The sequence below is a fragment of the Canis lupus genome, chromosome 17 (assembly GCF_011100685.1).
Source record: "Canis lupus familiaris isolate Mischka breed German Shepherd chromosome 17, alternate assembly UU_Cfam_GSD_1.0, whole genome shotgun sequence".
In the NCBI taxonomy this organism is placed as follows: domain Eukaryota; kingdom Metazoa; phylum Chordata; class Mammalia; order Carnivora; family Canidae; genus Canis; species Canis lupus.
In genome coordinates, this window is record NC_049238.1 from 48,627,963 (window position 1) to 48,649,235 (window position 21,273).

Genomic DNA, 21,273 nt, shown 5'->3' on the forward strand with positions numbered 1-21,273 from the left:
TGTAAGGCTGGTTTAGGAGTCATAAATTCCCTTAATTTTTGTTTGTCTGGAAACTATCTCTTCTTATATACTGAAGGATACCTTTGCTGGATAAAGTATTTTGGGTTGCAGGGTTTTTCTCTTTGAGTATATCATGCCACTTTCTTCTGGCCTGTAAAGTTTCTGCTGAAACATCAGCCGATAGCCTTATGGGGTTTCCCTTGTATGTAACTCTTTTCTTTTATCTTGATACTTTTACAATTCTTTATCATTCCTTTTTGCCACTTTAATTACTATGTGTCTTGATGTGGACCTCCTTGTGTTAATTTTGTTGGTGGATCTCTGTGCCTCCTGGATCTGGATTTCTGTTTCCTTCCTCAGATTTCGGATGTTTTCAACTGTTATTTTCTGCCCCCTTTTCTCTCCACTCCTGTGGGATACCTATAATGCTAGTGTTATTATGTTTGGTTGTATCACTGAGTTCCCTCGGTCTATTTTCATTTTTTATTATAATTTTTTTCTTATTCTGATCAGCTTGTTTTCCATGACTCTATTCTCCCAGTCACTGATCCATTCTACTGCATTCTCTAGTCTGTCTAGTGTACTTTTAATTTCAGTTACTGAGTTTATCATCTCTGATTGGTTCTTTTTTATGTTTTCTATATCTTAATTAAGGGCATCACTGAGGTCCTCCTCTCTCTTTTTCAAATCCAGTGAATATCTTTATGAGTATTACTTTAAATTCTCCATCAAGCATATCACTTATCTCCACTGCACATAGGTCCCTTGCTATGATTTTGTCTTGTTCTTTCTTTCATTTGGGTATATTCCTGTGTCTCCTTATTTTTTTAATTTATTTTTTATTGGTGTTCAATTTGCCAACTTACAAAATAACACCCAGTGCTCATCCATCAAGTGCCCCCCTCAGTGCCGTCACCCATTCACCCCCACCCCCCGCCTTCCTCCCCTTCCACCACCCCTAGTTCGTTTCCCAGAGTTAGGAGTCTTTATGTTCTGTCTCCCTTTCTGATATTTCCCACACACTTCTTCTCCCTTCCCTTCTATTCCCTTTCACTATTATTTATATTCCCCAAATGAATGAGAACATATAATGTTTGTCCTTCTCTGATTGACTTACTTCACTCAGCATAATACCCTCCAGTTCCATCCACGTCGAAGCAAATGGTGGGTATTTGTCATTTCTAATGTAATATTCCATTATATACATAAACCACATCTTCTTTATCCACTCATCTTTCGATGGACACCGAGGCTCCTTCCACAGTTTGGCTATTGTGGACATTGCTGCTAGAAACATCGGGGTGCAGGTGTCCTGGCGTTTCATTGCATCTGTATCTTTGGGGTAAATCCCCAACAGTGCCATTGCTGGGTCGTAGGACAGGCCTATTTTTAACTCTTTGAGGAACCTCCACACAGTTTTCCAGAGTGGCTGCACCAGTTCACATTCCCACCAACAGTGCAAGAGGGTTCCCTTTTCTCCACATCCTCTCCAACATTTGTGGTTTCCTGCCTTGTTAATTTTTCTCATTCTCACTGGTGTGAGGTGGTATCTCATTGTGGTTTTGATTTGTATTTCCCTGATGGCAAGTGATGCAGAGCAGTTTCTCATGTGCATGTTGGCCATGTCTATGTCTTCCTCTGTGAGATTTCTCTTCATGTCTTTTGCCCATTTCATGGTTGGATAGTTTGTTTCTTTGGTGTTGAGTTTAAGAAGTTCTTTATAGATCTTGGAAACTAGCCCTTTATCTGATATGTCATTTGCAAATATCTTCTCCCATTCTGTAGGTTGTCTTTTAGTTTTGTTGACTGTATCCTTTGCTGTGCAAAAGCTTCTTATCTTGATGAAGTCCCAATAGTTCATTTTTGCTTTTGTTTCTTTTGCCTTCGTGGATGTATCTTGCAAGAAGTTACTGTGGCCGAGTTCAAAAAGGGTGTTGCCTGTGTTCTCCTCTAGGATTTTGATGGAATCTTGTCTCACATTTAGATCTTTCATCCATTTTGAGTTTATCTTTGTGTATGGTGAAAGAGAGTGGTCTAGTTTCATTCTTCTGCATGTGGATGTCCAATTTTCCCAGCACCATTTATTGAAGAGACTGTCTTTCTTCCAATGGATAGTCTTTCCTCCTTTATTGAATATTAGTTGACCATAAAGTTGAGGGTCCACTTCTGGGTTCTCTATTCTGTTCCATTGATCTATGTGTCTGTTTTTGTGCCAGTACCACACTGTCTTGATGACCACAGCTTTGTAGTACAACCTGAAATCTGGCATTGTGATGCCCTCAGATATGGTTTTCATTTTTAAAATTCCCCTGGCTATTCGGGGTCTTTTCTGATTCCACACAAATCTTAAAATAATTTGTTCCAACTCTCTGAAGAAAGTCCATGGTATTTTGATAGGGATTGCGTTAAATGTGTATATTGCCCTGGGTAACATTGACATTTTCACAATATTAATTCTGCCAATCCATGAGCATGGAATATTTTTCCATCTCTTTGTGTCTTCCTCAATTTCTTTCAGAAGTGTTCTATAGTTTTTAGGGTATAGATCCTTTACCTCTTTGGTTAGGTTTATTCCTAGGTATCTTATGCTTTTGGGTGCAATTGTAAATGGGATTGACTCCTTAATTTCTCTTTCTTCAGTCTCATTGTTAGTGTATAGAAATGCCACTGATTTCTGGGTATTGATTTTGTATCCTGCCACTCTACCAAATTGCTGTATGAGTTCTAGCAATCTTGGGGTGGAGACTTTTGGGTTTTCTATGTAGAGTATCATGTCATCGGCGAAGAGGGAGAGTTTGATTTCTTTGCCAATTTGAATGCCTTTAATGTCTTTTTGTTGTCTGATTGCTGAGGCTAGGACTTCCAATACTATGTTGAATAGCAGTGGTGAGAGTGGACATCCCTCTCTTATTCCTGATCTTAGGGGAGAGGCTCCCAGTGTTTCCCCATTGAGTATGATATTTGCTGTGGGCTTTCGTAGATGGCTTTTAAGAGGTTGAGGAATGTTCCCTGTATCCCTACACTCTCAAGAGTTTTGATCAGGAATGGATGCTGTATTTTGTCAAATGCTTTCTCTGCATCTAATGAGAGGATCATATGGTTCTTGGTTTTTCTCTTGCTGATATGATGAATCACATTGATTGTTTTACGGGTGTTGAACCAGCCTTGTGTCCCGGGGATCGATCCTACTTGGTCATGGTGAATAATTTTCTTAATGTACTGTTGGACCCTATTGGCCAGTATCTTGTTGAGAATTTTTGCATCCATGTTCATCAGGGATATTGGTCTATAATTCTCCTTTTTGGTGGGGTCTTTGTCTGGTTTTGGAATTAAGGTGATGCTGGCCTCAAAGAACTAATTTGGAAGTACGCCATCTCTTTCTATCTTTCCAAACAGCTTTAGTAGAATAGGTATCGTTTCTTCTTTAAACATTTGATAGAATTCCCCTGGAAAGCCATCTGGCTCTGGACTTTTGTGTCTTGGGTGGTTTTTGATGACTGCTTCAATTTCCTCCCTGGTTATTGGCCTGTTCAGGTTTTCTATTTCTTCCTGTTCCAGTTTTGGTAGTTTGTGGCTTTCCAGGAAAGCGTCCATTTCTTCTAGATTGCCTAATTTATTGGCGTATAGCTGTTCATAATATGCTTTTAAAATCGTTTGTATTTCCTTGGTGTTGGTAGTGATGTCTCCTTTCTCATTCATGATTTTATTAATTTGAGTCTTCTCTCTCTTCTTTTTAATAAGGCTGGCTAATGGTTTATCTATCTTATTAATTCTTTCAAAGAACCAACTCCTGGTTCTGTTGATCTGTTCCACAGTTCTTCTGGTCTTGATTTTGTTGAGTTCTGCTCGAATCTTTATTAACTCTCTTCTTCTGCTGGGTGTAGGATCTATTTGCTGTTTTTTCTCTAGCTCCTTTATGTGTAAGGTTAGCTTTTGTATTTGAGTTCTTTCTAGTTTTTGAATGGATGCTTGTATTGCGATGTATTTCCCCCTTAGGACTGCTTTTGCTGCGTCCCAAAGATTTTGAACGGTTGTATCTTCATTCTCATTAGTTTCCATGAATCTTTTTAATTCTTCCTTAATTTCCTAGTTGACCCTTTCATCTTTTAGCAGGATGGTCCTTAACCTCCACGTGTTTGAGGTCCTTCCAAACTTCTTGTTGTGATTTAGTTCTAATTTCAAGGCATTATTGTCTGAGAATATGCAGGGGACAATCCCAATCTTTTGGTATCGGTTCAGACCCGATTTGTGACCCAGTATGTGGTCTATTCGTCTATTCTGGAGAAAGTTCCATGTGCACTTGAGAAGAATGTGTATTCAGCTGAGTTTGGATGTAAAGTTCTGTAGATATCTGTGAAATCCATCTGGTCCAGTGTATCATTTAAAGCTCTCGTTTCTTTGGAGACGTTGTGCTTAGATGACCTATCTAGTATAGAAAGAGCTAGATTGAAGTCACCAAGTATAAGTGTATTATTATCTAAGTATTTCTTCACTTTGGTTATTAATTGATTTATATATTTGGCAGCTCCCACATTCGGGACATATATATTGAGGATTGCTAAGTCCTCTTGTTGGATAGATCCTTTAAGTATGATATAGTGTCCCTCTTCATCTCTCACTACAGTCTTCGGGGTAAATTTTAGTTTATCTGATATAAGGATGGCTACCCCTGCTTTCTTTTGAGGACCATTCGAATGGTAAATGGTTCTCTAACCTTTTATTTTCAGGCTGTATGTGTCTTTCTGTCTAAAATGAGTCTCTTGTAGACAGCAAATAGATGGGTCCTGCTTTTTTATCCAGTCTGAAACCCTGCGCCTTTTGATGGGGTCATTAAGCCCGTTCACGTTCAGAGTTACTATTGAGAGATATGAGTTTAGTGTCACCATGATATCTATTCAGTCCTTGTTTTTGTGGATTGTTCCACTGAACTTCTTCTTAAAGGGGAATTTTAAGAGTCCCCCTTAAAATTTCTTGCAGAGCTGGTTTGGTGGTCCATATTCTTTCAGTTGCTGCCTGTCTTGGAAGCTCTTTATCTCTCCTTCCATTTTGAATGAGAGCCTTGCTGGATAAAGTATCCTTGGTTGCATGTTCTTCTCATTTAGGACCCTGCATATATCCTGCCAGCCCTTTCTGGCCTGCCAGGTCTCTGTGGAGAGGTCTGCTGTTACCCTAATACTCCTCCCCATAAAAGTCAGGGATTTCTTGTCTCTTGCTGCTTTAAGGATCTTCTCTTTATCTTTGGAATTCTCAAGCTTCACTATTAAATGTCGAGATGTTGAACGGTTTTTATTCATTTTATGGGGGATCTCTCTATTTCCTGGATCTGAATGCCTGTTTCCCTTCCAAGATTAGGAAAGTTTTCACCTAGGATTTGTTCAAATACATATTCTGGACCTCTGTCCCTTTCAGCACCCTCAGGATCCCCAATTAAACATAGGTTTTTCTTCCTCAGGCTGTCGTTTATTTCCCTTAATCTATCTTCATGGTCTTTTAATTGTTTGTCTCTTTTTTCCTCAGTTTCCCTCTTTGCCATCAACTTGTCTTCTATGTCACTCACTCGTTCTTCCATTCGTTAACCCTCATCGTTGGGACTTCTAGTATGGATTGCATCTCATTCAATTGATTTTTAATTTCTGCCTGATTAGCTCTAAATTCTGCAGTCATGAAGTCTCTTGAGTCCTTTATGCTTTTTTCTAGAGCCACCAGTAGCTATATAATAGTGCTTCTGAATTGGCTTTCTGACACTGAATTGTAATCCAGATTTTGTAACTCTGTGGGAGAGAGGACTGTTTCTGATTCTTTCTTTTGAGGTGAAGTTTTCCTTCTAGTCATTTTGCTCAGTGCAGAGTGGCCAAAAGCAAGTTGTACTGAGAAAAGGAGAAAAAGAGAGGAGAGAAAGAAGGAAAGAAAAGAGAAAAAGAAAAAAGAGAAAAAGGAAGAAAAAAAGAAAAAAGAGAAAGAAAAAGAAAGGAAAAAAAGGGTGGGGAAGGAAACAAATCAAAAGAAAAAAAAAACAGCAACAACAACAACAACAAAAAAAAAAACCACGGGGGAGTATCTTCTGATTCTTTATACTTTAAGTCCCTTGACTTCCCCTGGATCTTGTCCGTCTAGCTGGTCTTCTGGGGGAGGGGCCTGTTGTGCTGATTTTCAGGTGTTAGCACTTGGGGGAGCTGCTGTGCCCCTGCCTGGTGCAGGGCTCAGTGGGGGTTGTTTACCCCGTGAGGCCCCAGGAAGAACAACCGCAGTGGCGGGGCCAGCTCTGGAGCCCTGGAGTCAGTCCCCGCAGTAGCTCCGGAGCTCTCCGTCTGCAGGGCCTGGAGGCTCCGGGGCGGGGCCGCTGATCTGCTCAGCTGGGGGCAGGAGCGTCCTTGCTGTCCTGGGCCCTCCCGGCCTCTGCCTGTCCCAAGGGAGGCCGGATCCTGGGCTGTGTCCCGGCGCCCTGTGCTCTGGGGCCTGTGCTGTTGGATTCGCGCTCCCGCCCCGCAGCCCCCTCCGCGGAGCCGCAGCCCGAGCCCCCCCGAGCTGCTCCGGGTCCCGCAGTGCGCGCTGCAGCCCTTAGGGAGCTCGGCGCACTGTCCCGGGGCGCAGGTGTCAGTTAGTGTCCCAGGGAGCCCGAGGGCATCCCCGCCCTCCTGGGTCCTGCTCCAACTCCCTGCGAGCCCCTTTCCGCCCGGGAAGGTCAGTGCAGCTCCTGCTCCTCCGGGACGGGGCTCTCCTGTCCTGGGGACTCTTGCCCTGGCCTCAGCCCGGCCCCTCGCGGGGCCCCTCCCCCTTGGAGGCCTTTTGTTTCTTTATTTCTTTTCCCCCGTCTTCCTACCTTGATAGAAGCGGGAACTCTTCTCACTGTAGCATTCCAGCTGTTCTCTCTTTAAATCTCAGGCCGAATTCATAGATTTTCAGGATGATTTGAAGGTTTTCTAGGTAATTTGGTGGGGACAGGTGACTTGGGGACCCTACTCTTCTGCCATCTTGCCCCTCCTCCCCTGCTTATTTTGTCTCTCTGTGTCTGTTTCTATGTGTTAGGGAGGCCAGCTACATCTTCTGCTCTTGAGAGAAAAGACCTTCTTTATGAAGAAGAGGACCAGGAGTGCTCTGCAGTGCAATGTCCCTGTTCACTAGAACCTGGCCCTTCAGGCCCTTCAGGAGACCCTGTCTCCCATGTGGGTTTCATGTGCCCCACCATTGCAGCTGAGCTGCTTTTGCCTTCAGTCCAGTCATCTGCAATGGCTCTCTTTGTCTATTGTGGGCAGAGTTTGGTCCCTATGTTGTTGGTAGGCCAGTCTGAGGTCACCTTGGGCTTTGAGTCAGACCAGGCATTTGCCAGAGGTGGAGTAGCACTGACCTGCAGCATGCTTTTCCTGTGTTGTACCCTGAGAAGCTTTTGTTGGGGGGGGGGGGGGGGCATGCAGTTGTACCAGACATCTAGCCCAGCCCACTACTAAGGCTACAGTTGGACTGGGTGTGTATGGTCATCTCCCCCTCTCCCTGGGTCAGGAGTCACTTTGGAGTTTGCTAGCCCCTGTCAGGACTGCTTGCACACTACCAGGCTTGCGGCACCATATTGGATGGGCTCTGGCCAAGGGCATATTGGAGGGAGCAGGGTACATTATTAGCAAGCTAGGTAGAGAGTGTTGACACTGTGCTGGTTCCTGCAGGTGTCTGTGTACCTATTCTGGGGTAAGGAGCAGGGGAGGGAAATGGTGCCCACTAGGTTCTTTGTTCTTAGAGACGTCTCCCAATGCACACACTCTGAAGTTAATAAACAAATCTCTCTCCCATATATCCCACGTGTTTTTCAAACTGCTGCTCCTATGCTTGTATCTCCATAGGGCTCTTTGTTGTGCTGTCTCTAAGGGTGAGGATTCAGTTTCCTATCACCTTCTTGGCTCTTTCAGAGCCAAGCCCAGTGATTTTTAAAGTTCCAGGTGTTGAGCCTTGCTGATTGTAAGAATTCACAAAATCAATCAGCCCCTCTGGTTTCAACATCAAATGTTATGGGAATTTGTCTTCCCAGTGTGGGTCTCCTGTGCCGGGGTGCCTGGTATGGGAGTCTTCTCCTCTACCCTCTTCATGTCTATAGCCTTCCTCCCTCCTGCAGACAGTCCTGCAGGTCATTTGGCTCCCAACCACATCTCTGCCCTCCCCACCCTCTTTGATATGGCCTCTTCTCTGCAGTTAGCCATCGAAAGTATGTCCTGCCAGTCTTCTTGTAATTTTCTGGTTTATTTACACTAATGTGAGTGATATCTAATTGTATCAGTGAGATGAGCTTAGGATCCTCCTACTTGGCCACCTTCCTCAGATTTTGCATTTGTAATTCTATAATCATGTTTTCCTTTGAAAGAAGTATTTCCTGCCCTTTTCACAGGTGCAACAGCCTCAGAAATCTTGTTTGAAAAATAAGGGATTATGGTTTCCCCTGCTACCCAAAAGTAGAGCATTTCTATGAAATCCTTTGTAAACTGAAATGGCATAAAGCAAAGAAGCAATTACCATTAATTTACATGGAAACTTTTTGAGCATCTCCAGACCCCAAAATAACTTCTCCTAGACTTTTCCGATAGCTTAGGACACATCTTCCCAACTGATGCACAAAATAGATTGAGATACAGCACACATGCTCACAGACAAATTTCTAAGCTATGGAGACTTAATGCTGAGCTGCTGAATGTAGTTCCTAGGGAAGCAGATTGGTACACCTGCTCTTGCTGCTCAGAGTGGGTGCTGCTGCATACCAGCTCACTGCAAAACAAGCACTGGAAGCTATTTTGCTTTTTGCCTTTTTTCATAAAAGTGAACATCCTCTTCAAATTTCTTCCAGTTACTGAAACAAGTACTGATGTACTTGTTTTCATAAAAGGTCTTTCATAAAACAGAAGATACTGGTACCTCAAGTTTCTAACTGTTCCTGAAGCAAGATATTTCACAAAGAAATATTTTCTTCCCTCCCAGGTTAGTTCCCATTGTTGGTTGTATCAAATAGCAAATAATTTTCTCTTTTTAATCATCCTTAGAAAATGTAGCCCAGTGTGGGGAATTAAAATGGATTTGGAATTATATGGATCCCTCCTGACTCTTTCAATGACAAATGAAAGGGAAAGAAGCATAGGTTTGCTATAATTTTCCTCTTCCCTTCTCCCTCTTCATTGTAAGGGACAGCCCAGAGATCCTCAGAGCTCTGTCCCCCTTCTCTAGTCATTCAGAGTTCATGTCCCCAACTGTTAAAGCCTTTGGGAAGTGGGACACTGGCCCCTGAGATGGCAGTTTCTTACCCTGAGGCCTACTGTGCATTCTAGAACTGAAAGCAGTTTCAAGATATAGCCTTACCCATCCCTTCAAGCCCTCTCTAGCATCACCTTGCAGTCTTCTGCACTGGGGCAGCTTCCTGACACTTGTTTTCCCAAGTGGGTCATTCTTCCTCCATCTGGCTGCACCCTCCCTCTGTCGGGTCTCAGGTGTTCAGCAACCTGAAAAACTCTGCCCTGTCCAGTGGGTGACACCCTGCACTAATTTCCACAGCTGAAATAGGTTTTTTCCATTTCTTTGACAATTTTAATGAGTTTTCCAGAAGGAGAAATACTTACCTACATTGGGCTTAAACTAGAGTATTACATTCAAATTTTGTAATGATTCCCTTTATATTTTTCAACTGGAAGCATAGCAGAGTCATTTGTTTTTATATGCTCATCTTTCATCTTTACTGATTCTAATGGTGTTTAAGCGGATTTTTTTTTTCTAAGAGTGCAAACTTATTATGGGTAAATAATTTTTTTCCTCCAGCTTTCTAGTGGCTACATCTCTTATTTCTGCTTCGTGTTGTATTGTAATGACCAGAATTTTTACAGCATTAAATAACAAGGACTTTGTTAACTTTCTTATTTTTCTGAGAATGCCTCCAAAACTTTACTATTAAATAAGGTGTGAGTTATTGGTTTCACAATTAGGTTTAAAATTGGGAATTTATCGCTTCTCGGCCTTTTGGCTAAGATCAAGTGTAGTATCTGTTCTTATCAGTTTAAAATTGGGAATTTAGTTGAGAAGATTCTTTCTCAATATTCATACATTTTATTATTTTAAGAACTACCCTTTTATTCCTAGTTTGTTGAAGATTTTTATCAAACTATATCAGCATGTGTTGAGAAAAGTATTTTTTAATGTACCCTAAGAATATAAATCATTGTAATTCTATTCCTGTCTCTTAGATAAATCTTAGGTCTTGGTACCCATGTTAGGGATAGCTTTTGAAAACTATACTTGTTTTCTGAGACAGCATTGGAATTAGCAAAGGAACTCACCCATAAAATCAGCTAGCTCTGGAGTTCTTTATGGGAGGATTCTATAGTACATTAATTCCATCACTGCTACTTTGAGGATTTTTGCTTTTAAATTAGTTAACCTATATTTTTATGGAAAAAATCTATTCATAGTGACTTTCAATTTAATAATATATAATTATACGCCATCTTAAAATTTTTATTTCTACTTCCTTTATTTTCATTCCAAAATTCTTACCAAAAGAGATTGTTTATCCATTTTGCTTTCATTTATTAACTTTTGTTTTTATTTTTATTTCCTTCTTCCCGCTTTTTTTTTGTATATGTTTTTATTGGAGTTCGATTTTCCTCCTGCTTTTTAAAGTTTATATAAATGTACATTTTCTGAATTTCTGATACTTAGTCCACATATTTTCATTTTTCAAATAGTAAAACTATCTGCCCCATAGATCCACTTTGTCTCCATTCCAGTAGCACTGATACATAGTTGTATCATACTCTTTATTTTTTAAATAATCTACCATTGGATCTTTTTTCCTTGACCTAGTCGGTATTTAGAAAAGTTTTTATTTTATTTTTTTTAAGTCCAAGATATATGGAGCTGTTCCCCTCTCTTTCTTCCTTTCTCATAAAAAAAAAAAAACAAAGACTATGACATATAACGATATGGCAGAAAATATGTTCATGTCTTTACTTTCAGTTACTGAACAGAGCCTGGCATTTATTTCCATAAATTTCTAGAATTAAGACGATGATTTACCCAACATGGGTTAAGAGCTCACTCCCAAAGTAATCCACAGTAAGACTGCCATTCACCAGCTATGTGACTTTAGGGAAAATTGCTTACCCATGCTTCTGAGCCTCATTTCTGTCATCTGAAAATTGGAGATAATAATAATAATACCTACATCATGAGTTATTGGAGGATTAGATGACATAGTGCATGTAAAGTCTTTAGCACAGTGTCTGGTACATAATATTCATCCAATAAATGCAGATGCTCACTAACTCTTAAGTTGTTTTATTTAATTATTATTACGAATATAATAGATCTTATACCATCATTGCAGGGAAGACTTATAATCTCACCTCTATTCCTATTATATGGCATACCTTTCCTTTACCTTGTTTTCCTTTTTCTAAGTTATTCTCAGAGCATAGTCAAGTTGTCCTCTGCCTAATTTAATTTTCTGCCTGTCCAATATGCTATTTACTTGTTCTTTTTTTTTAATTCAGCAACCATGATTTTCATCATGGTTGGCTGGATAGAGATGTTGGAACTCATTTAATGGAAGTTTCCTTTTGTTTCTTAAAGACAGCATCTCATTATTTCTGAGTATATAAATTAGCTCTCTCACCAGTGTTCTTTTTTCTTATAGATGTCTATTTCAAGGAATACTTATTCATGCCTCTAAGGATGTTTAGTGACTTGGGGGGGGTTGCATCTCTGAATCACAAAATTACTTCATATTTCCCATAAATGTTCTTTTTTTATTTATTCTTCTTAAAAGAGGAGAGCTACGGTTGCTCAGTATGGTTTATCATTTCATTCATTCACTTAGCAAATATTTATGAACACTTACTTTATGGCAGGTACTATTCTGGAAATATAGCAGTGGCCAAGACACTCCCCACCCTCCATGCTCTTAGAGACTACTGGGCAATCAGAGAGGTAAAGGATATATACCTCATGTAAATACAGTGGTGGATGGTAGGTATTACAGGATAAAAAGTCTACAGTGCCAGAACACCACAAAGAAGGGTGTCTTTAACCTGTAATCATGAAATGTCCAACAGACCAAGTAGGTAATGGGCTGAGTCCTGCAGTTTGAGGTTGAGTTTGAGTTAGATGGCTTGCAGTGGGAATGAGTGGGAATGGGAGTATGCAGGGTTTAGTGGAAGAAAGAATTCCAGGTCCAGGCAATAGCATACCATAAAAGAGAGATCATATGTTATGCCTAAGAAATTGAGTTTTAAAAATGATAATTGCTAACATCCATTAAGCATCTATGGTGTTCTGGGCACTCTGCCAAGAACTTTATATGCCTCCTCTCATTTCATCCTCACAGCAGCTCAATAAGGTAGGTAAAATATCCAAGATTTGCCAGGTAGTGAGTAGCATAACTAGAATTTGAACCAAGGAATTCTAGCTGTGGAGCCCACTTATTAGCTACTATGTATCATCCTACCTCTCTGGAGAAATTCAGTGTATTTGAGTGTGTGTGTGTGTGTGTGGTGTACAGTGGTGGTGTGTGTGTGTGGTGTGTGTGCCTGCATGTTGTAGTGGGTGGGGCAGGATGGGGAATAAGTGAAGAAATAGCAGGCTAGAAATCACATAGACCCACTAAGAAGTTTAAACTTTACCCTGACAATGGTGGAGAATAAATGCTGGAACCAGAAAGCTGAAGCAAGAGGTGGTTATGAGGCACTTTATGACCTGCATTCTGGTGAACATATGAGTCCAGCTCATGAGTGAGATCTGAGTTAGAGACATAAAAATGTGACCCATGAGCTCATAGATGAATCTACAACCTTTGGGACAGATGATTCATCTGGGGAGAGATAATCAGAGAAGAAGGTCTGGACAAAAGTCAAAGAAAGTCAGTAGAATAGGAGGACTCAGGCAAGGGGATGGTGAATCAATGACCAGCAGGAAGGGAAAGAACCAGGGGTGTAGGGTCATGGAATCATGGAATGAAAGGGACTTGAGAATTGAAAATCAAGTCAATTTGGTTCTGCTAACTTCTTCTAGTGTTCAGCTTCTGGAGCAGCAACAAACAAGAATATGAGTGGTTGGGTTCATCTAGGACTGAGATGTTATCCAGTGAATATAACACAGAGTGGAAAGGGTAAGGGAATTGATGGCAGCTACAAAGGAGTGATTATATTGATGGACAAGGAGGGAAGTAAAACCTGAAGAGATGGATAGAAGAAAGTGATAGGCTCAGTTGATTTGAGTTCCCATTGAGACAGAACTGTGACAGTGAAGGTACTTTGGCAAGTGATCCAGGAGGATGGACAAGGTATGTGTGGAGGGGATATTTAAAAGCCACATCTCAAAAGTGGTGCATAGTCCAGGTATGACCAGGAAACAGATAAATGAAATTAAGAGACAGATGAGGAGTCTGAGAGCTGAGATGCCAGAGTGCTAGCTAGCTTTTTTCAGGAGAAAAAAAAAAGTCACTAGGATAAGACAGAGGCCGGATGGAGGAGAAAACTTCCAGCCAGAGCCAAAGTCCTCAGTGATGAGGAAAGGGTGACCTAGAGTTGGAGGGTGACAGCAATGAGCAAGAGAGGTTTGTGGCTGGAGGACAGAGTGGGGAGTGGTCTGGAAGTGGCAATTAGAAGCAGAAGGATCCTTGCCCATCATTTATTCTGAGGGGAATGAATGTGAGATTTAGTGGGTAAATAATGGCTGCCTCCATTGCAGGTGGTCCCCCAGGGCATAGACAGTGGTTGCCTGCTCGTGCCAGTGCCAGTGGTTGCTCTCGTGTAATGATCTATCATTGTCATTGCTTTTTCCCATGTTGAGTTCCATGGTTTTGTCATTTATTTTAAAGGATCTAGGTTAGCTCCTATACTGAATGTGCTATTTGTTAGGTGAAGGGACATTTGTTTCAAGTCTCCAAATACTCATATACTCATACACTTCAAATAACAGACATAGTTTCATAACCTACAATAAAAAAAAAAATCAGTGAAGCAGTAGTGTTGCTGAAAACCCAAAATGTGAAAAGATCAAAGACAAGTTACTGAGTTATTTCATCTAGTTCTCTGGTAATGAAGCTTTTCTTATTGTTGATATTGTGTACTTAACTCAGAACAAAAGATCCTGATACCACCTCCCTTTCTTGCCCACATTCATCACACCCATGAAAAGTTAGCTGGCTCTTTTTTTTTAAGATTTTATTTATCTATTCTTGAGAGGCAGAGACATAGGTAGAGGGAGAAGCAGGCTCCCTGTGGAGAGCCTGATGGGAGATTCAATCCCCAAATCCCAGGATCACAACCTGAGCCAAAGTCAGATGCTCAACCACTGAGCCCCCCAGGTGTTCTTTAATTGTGGTCAGAAAATATCTACTTCCATTCATCCCAAACCAAGTGAGCGTGGGAGTAGAAGTGGAGAACTTGGGCTATTCTTTCAGAAGTATGTGTGGTAAAGGAGAGAAGAAAAGACAGTCTTACCAGGCAATAGGGTAAGGAAATTTTTTTAGGATACAAGACCTGAACACATTATCTAACTGAGAGGACAGAAATATTGTAAGATAAGAGATGGTTGTTGATGGAAGAAGCAGTTTTGAAAGAGATGTGCTAAAATGGGACTTCACATGAAGAACACAACCCAGAGAGATTAAGAAATTTACCCATATTTGCTCAGTTAGGAACTGGTGGAGCCAGGAGTCAAATTGAGATCTTCTAAATCCAATTCCTGTGCACTTTCATGCTACCAAGGTATTTTCAATCTGGATTCTGAGATGCATCAGGAGTTCTGAAGAGGCTCCATTGGCTAGCTGATGTTTGGAGAGAACTAAAGGGTCTTGCTTCCTAATACCCAACTTCAACTGGAGTATCACATGTCCATCCTTTCAAGCCATCTCACTCTCCATGTCAGCCCTGCTGCTCCAAGGTGTTCAAAGAGCAGCACAGGGAAAGGGATGGTGCCTACTGAAAATGAGAGGCATTCACAGATTTTATAAGCAACTGCTCTCCCCAGAGCCTAGAAGAGTACTGTACTATGATTGCATGTGACAGAAAGCTTCACAAATAAAGAGGATGTAACCTTATACATACGCTTCCACCCACCCCTAACTCCCAATTCTGCTTGACTCCAAACCTTAGAAGCTGTTAAGGTAGCTGCCCTAACAAATTAACCCCAAACTTGAGGACCTTATCATAAAATAGTATTTCTCATAGACAGCATATGTCCTGGGTCCTCCCTACAATACTGGGTTCTGGGTCCTGGGTTCTTGTCTTGTAGCTGCATCACTGGAGCATTTCCAAAGGCACCAAAGAAGAGGGAGATGGGTGAGTTGCACTGAGTGGAAGTGGTGTGTCACTTCTGCTCATGTTCCTGTTTGCCAGACCTCACTCACAGGGCCCCAAGTGACTGACTACAAGGGAGGTCAACATGAAGGGGATCACACAGATATTGGATGAGCACCAATTGCTCCGACTCAGAAGCCCTGCCCTAAGAAGGAGCCCAACTTTTTTGCCTAAGCATTCAAGCCTCTCCCAGTGTGACCAGAGCGAGTCTATCCAACAGACCTCATGGGCCTCCATTTCTGCAAAACTGATCCACTCATTCCAATGCCTAAATCTCAGTCCCTGTTTTCTTCCCCCATGAAACTCCCTCCCTCCCTGTTTATTCAAACCCTATCCTCTCTCAAAACTCAGATCAGATATCACCTCATCTGTGAAGTTATCTGACTCCCCACTTTTCAGTAAGCTCTCTGCTCAAACAGCCTGTATAGTATGCTGCTGTCAGAAAACGTGGCAGCCATAACTGCACAAAGAATTACCGCCCTACCAAATGCAAGGCAGAGACAGATTCTGCAAGTGCTACAGATGGGCAGACTGAATGCTGCATGACTCTTGTCTATTCTTCCCAGACACTGAGGCCTTTCATCTCCAATGGCTGCCCCATAACCCTTTGTCAGTGCCCTTAACCACCTCCTTCTTGAGTTTGTTGAGAATTCCACAGGGGGATTAAGAGTAGATCAGATTCATTCTGCTCCAAGTTTAATGACGGAGAAAATCTAGCTACGAGAGCAAAGCTTACCACTGTCACTGACAAACCTTCTGGTCCCTTCCATTGCCTAATGTCTAACTCCTAAAATCTGTGAGATCTATGCTGCATAGATACTGTGCAAAGATGGAAAATGAAAATCTTCAATATTCAGGTAAATCCTTTTTCTACTTTGTGGACAATCACACAGGAGGAAATGGAGATAATGTGAGAGGAAGAAGAAAGTCAGAATTAAACATTCCCAGGTTTTTATAAATTGAAAATATGAACCTGTAACACATTCACCCTTTCTCCTGTCCTCTCCTTTGCACTTTAAAGGACCCCATGTCCAGATATACCATCTGCCTTCTGTTGCATGCAACCCATCAGTGGTGTGATTTATTGCTTACTAAGGTATTAGAAACAAATTTTGCTTACTACCCAAAAAAATAACTTGACCTGTAGATGACAAGGACTAATTGAAGACTCCTGATCAGGAATTTTCTTATTTTGATAGCTTTAATTCCATTTCTCTGTTCCTCAGCAACTGCAGATAGCTTTCATGTTACCTCTTCCAGATAAATTTGATTTCCACTTAATTCTTGGAAGGAACCTGCCAGACAGAGGTAATCATACTGACATGGTAGTTTCTGGCAGACAGTCAGATAGGGAGGAGGTAACCAGGTAATAGAGAACTAGGTAATGGAGAACCCCATGTGTCAGCCCAGGGAGGAAGGCTCTGATCCTCCCTGCTAGTTCTAAATGGTCTTTGAAGACCTTCCTGACTCCCACCCAGGAGCTATTACAGATGGGATAGGTATGGGAATTGGGTGGGGCTGTGGGTCTCCAGGCCATACCCAACCATGTGTAGTGATAGAGGAGCCTCAGTTGCTGGATGTAGTTGGTTCAATTTTTCTGCACTTAGGAGGCTGAGTCCCAGAGCTACTTTATCCAGCATTGGATTCGCTTGATCTGTTGATCTGTAACTCTCTTTGAGTTGATTAAATTGATTGAACGGTCCATTTTCTAGCACCTCTCTCTTTCTGCATCATTCTTCCAAGTAACCAACAAAAGTTTTTGATGATGAAGATAATAACGGTAATGTATAAGGATAATAATCTTTTTTATTTATAACCCCAACTGTCCACAGAGAGTGACTCCTGTAAACTGGCAGGAGCCTTGTTTTCTGGGCACCATGATGAGCTGGAAACATGAGTTTGGAGATTAAAGCTGGTGGTATTACATCCTGCATGACCAAAGGTTGGGGGGTAGTTTCTGAAATTGGAGGAGGGAAGGAAGAGACAGGAACCAGTGAGGCTTGGAGAAAGGTAATGTAGAATGTAGTGGTTTGCTACAGTGTGTGTGATTTAAACACTCTTCTGCCACTTTGTAAGATCATCAGGGAGGTCTTCACCTCCGTGTGTGTGTGTGTGTGTGTGTGTGTGTGTGTGTGTTCTTTTGAGAGAACTGGAAAGTCTGTTAAGTTGTGCACCTAGGTTGAAATGGAACAAGAACAGACACCCCATATAGAGTTTTGGTTTTGCAAGATCAGAAGAGTTCTGGAGGTAGATGATGGTGGTGGTTGCATAACAAAATGAATGTATTTATTACCACTGAACTGTGGGCTTAAAAATGGTTAAGATGATAAATATCATCTGTATATATTTTACCACAATTTAAAAAAAAATTTAAAACACTATACACTGATGCTACGCTCCTCTCCTTCTTCAAATTTCTTCTAATAATCCTTGGAGGTAGATGCTATTGTCCTTATTTAATAGGTGAAAATAATTTATAAATTGAGGCTTATAGAACTTATGTAACCTGTCCACAGTTGAACACATTAATGAGTGGAAGAATGACTTCTTTCCCATGTGGCTGCCTTCCGCCCAACTGCCAGCATCAAGGAATCCCTAGAGGGTACAGCCCAGCCCTTGCAGCAGTCATGTGTCACAACCAAGCAAGAAAATGCAAATAGATTCTTCTCCTTGAGTTTTGGAATACAACACAGAGTTCACCGCAGACCATTTATTGTGCCCAGGTCTTTCAATCATGTAATAAAAATAATATAAAAGAAATATATGACAAAAGACTATGTAGAAGTAGGACATGGACAGAGGCTTAGAAATTAGACAGACTCAAGAAAGACTCCATACCCTGTCTCATTAATCACTTCAACAAGTTTGGTTGTTTTGTTTTTTTTTTTAAGTTCTGAGTATTACTTTCCTCATCTGTAAAGTGAGTATAGTAGTAGTTCCTTTATCAGATCATTGAGAGGATTGGAAATGGGTACAGCAGACATTTGTGAACAAAAACTGTTATCATTATTGTTGTTGTTGTTCATGGATCCTCCTATCAAATTGTTCATGATCTCTTACAAGGTGAAATCTGAGGACTGGAATATCATGTAATTCAGATCCTTCTTATAAAATGGAGAGACTGAGGTTCAGAGTCGCTGGATAATTTCCTAAGGTCGCCATTGAGTTATGGCAGAGTTAGGAGTAGAAGCCCAGTGGGAAATTATTTTCCCACCTCCAAGCACAAAAGAAATGGAAGATTCCAGGAAGTTATTCTAACCTAACACTGAAATGTGTGAGAACTCAGGAGGAGGCAGAGTCGGTGTAAACCAGAGCCAGGAAAGACAGTTGGCCCTTGATTGGAACTTGAAGGGAGAGTGGAATGCGGACAGATGAGTTCACATTTCAATCCATGATAAGATTACATTCCAGCAGAGGCAAACAACAAAATAATAATAATAACAATAAATAAGTGGATTTTAAAACACGTTAGAGGTGACAAATGCTATGGGAAAAACAGAGCAGAGTGGAATGGGTGGAATGGGGGTTCAGGGGAAAGGAAAGAAAGGGCCCATTTTGCAGTAGAGTGGCTGTACCATTGAGAGGTGAACTTTGGGCAGAACTGAAGGAGGTGGAGAATATATTTGTTTTAGCAAATGCATATGATGAGTCCCTCACTGTCCTTATGGATAAAATGATGCAATAGAGGCAATTAGCTGAATGGTACTGGTAAAGATTTGATGGAAGTGATGGTGGTGATGAGCTGCCATATTTGGTGAGTTCATCTGAAGTCAGGCAGAAATGTATTTCTTATGTACTGTGGTTGGGGGAAAGGGTGGTTGGAGTAGTAGTGACAAAGCCTATATCCTGTCTCCCCTCACTGCTTCTAACTCCTACATTAAGAATTTAACCTCTTTTTCTTAATCTGTCAGCTAAGACAGTAACAACCTCTGCTCCTAGCAATGTGTTCATGTGGTCATACAACTCATTTCTCTAAAACTTGCCAAAGTGAGATCTTCTACATATGATTTCATTTGATAAAAGGGTTCAATTTATGTTTTGAAGTTGGAAACCATTGCCCTAGGGTCTATGGTCTCTTATAAATCCTCAGATGCCCTCAAGCAAGCACAGATTTTCTAAAGGCATCTCTGAACCAGCCAGTGTTTCACCATAACCTCAGTGATGTGCCTGTTTATTTTCAGAAAGGTAAGACGAAGGGAGACGAATAAATGGTTAAGGCAAAGACCCAGGGTCCACACATTGAAATGATCACATCTGAGCAGAGTCTCCTGGAAGAGGTAAGAATAAGCTGTGTGCACACTGAAGAGCTGGCATTCCAGGCAGAGGACACAGCAAGTGCATAGTGCAGAGGCAGGACCACTTTGGCACAGTCCAGAAGGAAGTCAGTGTTGCTGGAGTAGAATGAACAATAGGAGACTAGTAAGAGGCAAGGCTAGAGGGAGCAATTGCATGGACTTCACCTTCACTCTGAGTGAGTAATCCATTGAAGGATCTGCTTTTCTCCCAGTTTTATTGAGATACAATTAACATGTAACATTGTATTAGTTTAAGATGTACAACATAAAGTGGTTTGATGTATGTTATGCTTATATTGCCAAATGATCACCACCACAGTAAGTTTAATTAATACTATTGCCTCACAGTTACAAATTTTTCTTCTTGTAGTGAGAACATTTAAGATCTACTCTCTTAGCAACTTTCACATATGCAAAACATATACAAAACAGTATTATTATCTATGTCACCTATAGTCAAAATGCTAAACATAACATCCCCAGGACTAATTTATCTTATAACAGAAAGCTTGTATATTTTGGTCACCTTCATTCATTTCCCCTATTCCCAGTACCCCGCCTCTGGCAATCACTGGTCTATAGTCTGTTTCTGTGAGTTCAGTTTGTTTAGATTCCACATATAAGTAAGATCATACAGTTTTGTCTCTGTCTGATTTATTTCACAATGTCCTCATGACCCATCCACATTGTTTCAAATGACTATATTTACCTCTGTTGGAGGATCTTAGCAGAGAAATGGCATGGTTGAATCACATTTCGATAAGATGATGCAGAATGCAGTGCTGAACGAGGGACTCAAGAGCAGAAGCAAGGAGATTGTGGCAATCGTTCCGGACAAAAATGGCAGTGGCTTGGACCATGGTGCTGCCTTTGGAAATAGTGAGAAGTGATCTGATTCCTGATATATCTTTGAAGGGAGAACTAGCACATGAAAAAATCTTGCTTCTATGCAAAAGGCAAGCCATGATGTACCTGCTATGTAAAGTGGTCGCAGATGTGATCTCTGGGCCATGAAGAGCTCTAACCAGTTGCCTCATCTGAGACTCGGTACCAGGTCCCCAAGCCTGTGTGCTGGGCCAAAGAGAGGACCATGTGGTGAACCTTCAGGATAGATCCCTGAGCCATGCTGCCTTTTGTGGGTATATTAAAACTAGAAACCACTATAATCAGAAGGAAAATTGCTTCCACTTGCCCTTAGAGCTTGATGCTCTCTTTGGGAAACTGCCAGACTAGCAGGAAGATGGGGGCAGCATATGGAAAGGGAAGGAAAAAGCTGAAAGCAGCTGGAGCAGAAAAGCTACAGGGAAAAGGGAGAATATTTGAAATGCAAAGAGAAGGAAATCCCAGGGAGTGAAGAGAAGTAGTTCCAACCAAGGGATTGAAAGAAGGAGGTAGTGATTGGAGGTTTGGGGGATGGAGGTTACACCATACATCATACCTTTTCCATGTGCCTGCTTGGAACTGACCCAGCTACCCCACCATTTGGCCACACATGACAACTAAGTCTAAAGCACGGGCCTTTCCACCTGAGGAAGAAGGAAGGGACAGGTGTCCTTCCAACCGCCACCCCCACCCTTCCCCCGCCCAGCCCCTCTACTGCTGCATCCCCTCCTCATGGTCAGTACTTCCACCAGGGCTGTTCCAGGCAGTCTGTGGGA

The 21,273-nt window shown here is 41.5% G+C and overlaps 1 protein-coding gene and 1 pseudogene across 1 annotated transcript in view; both read left to right on the forward strand.

Annotated features, from left to right (window-relative positions):
* TACR1 (tachykinin receptor 1) overlaps window positions 1-21,273 on the forward strand; it is a 140,612-nt gene that overhangs the window by 85,095 nt on the left and 34,244 nt on the right. The gene's annotated exons all lie outside the window — the stretch shown is intronic.
* Window positions 9,966-10,092, forward strand: LOC119864037 (annotated as a pseudogene).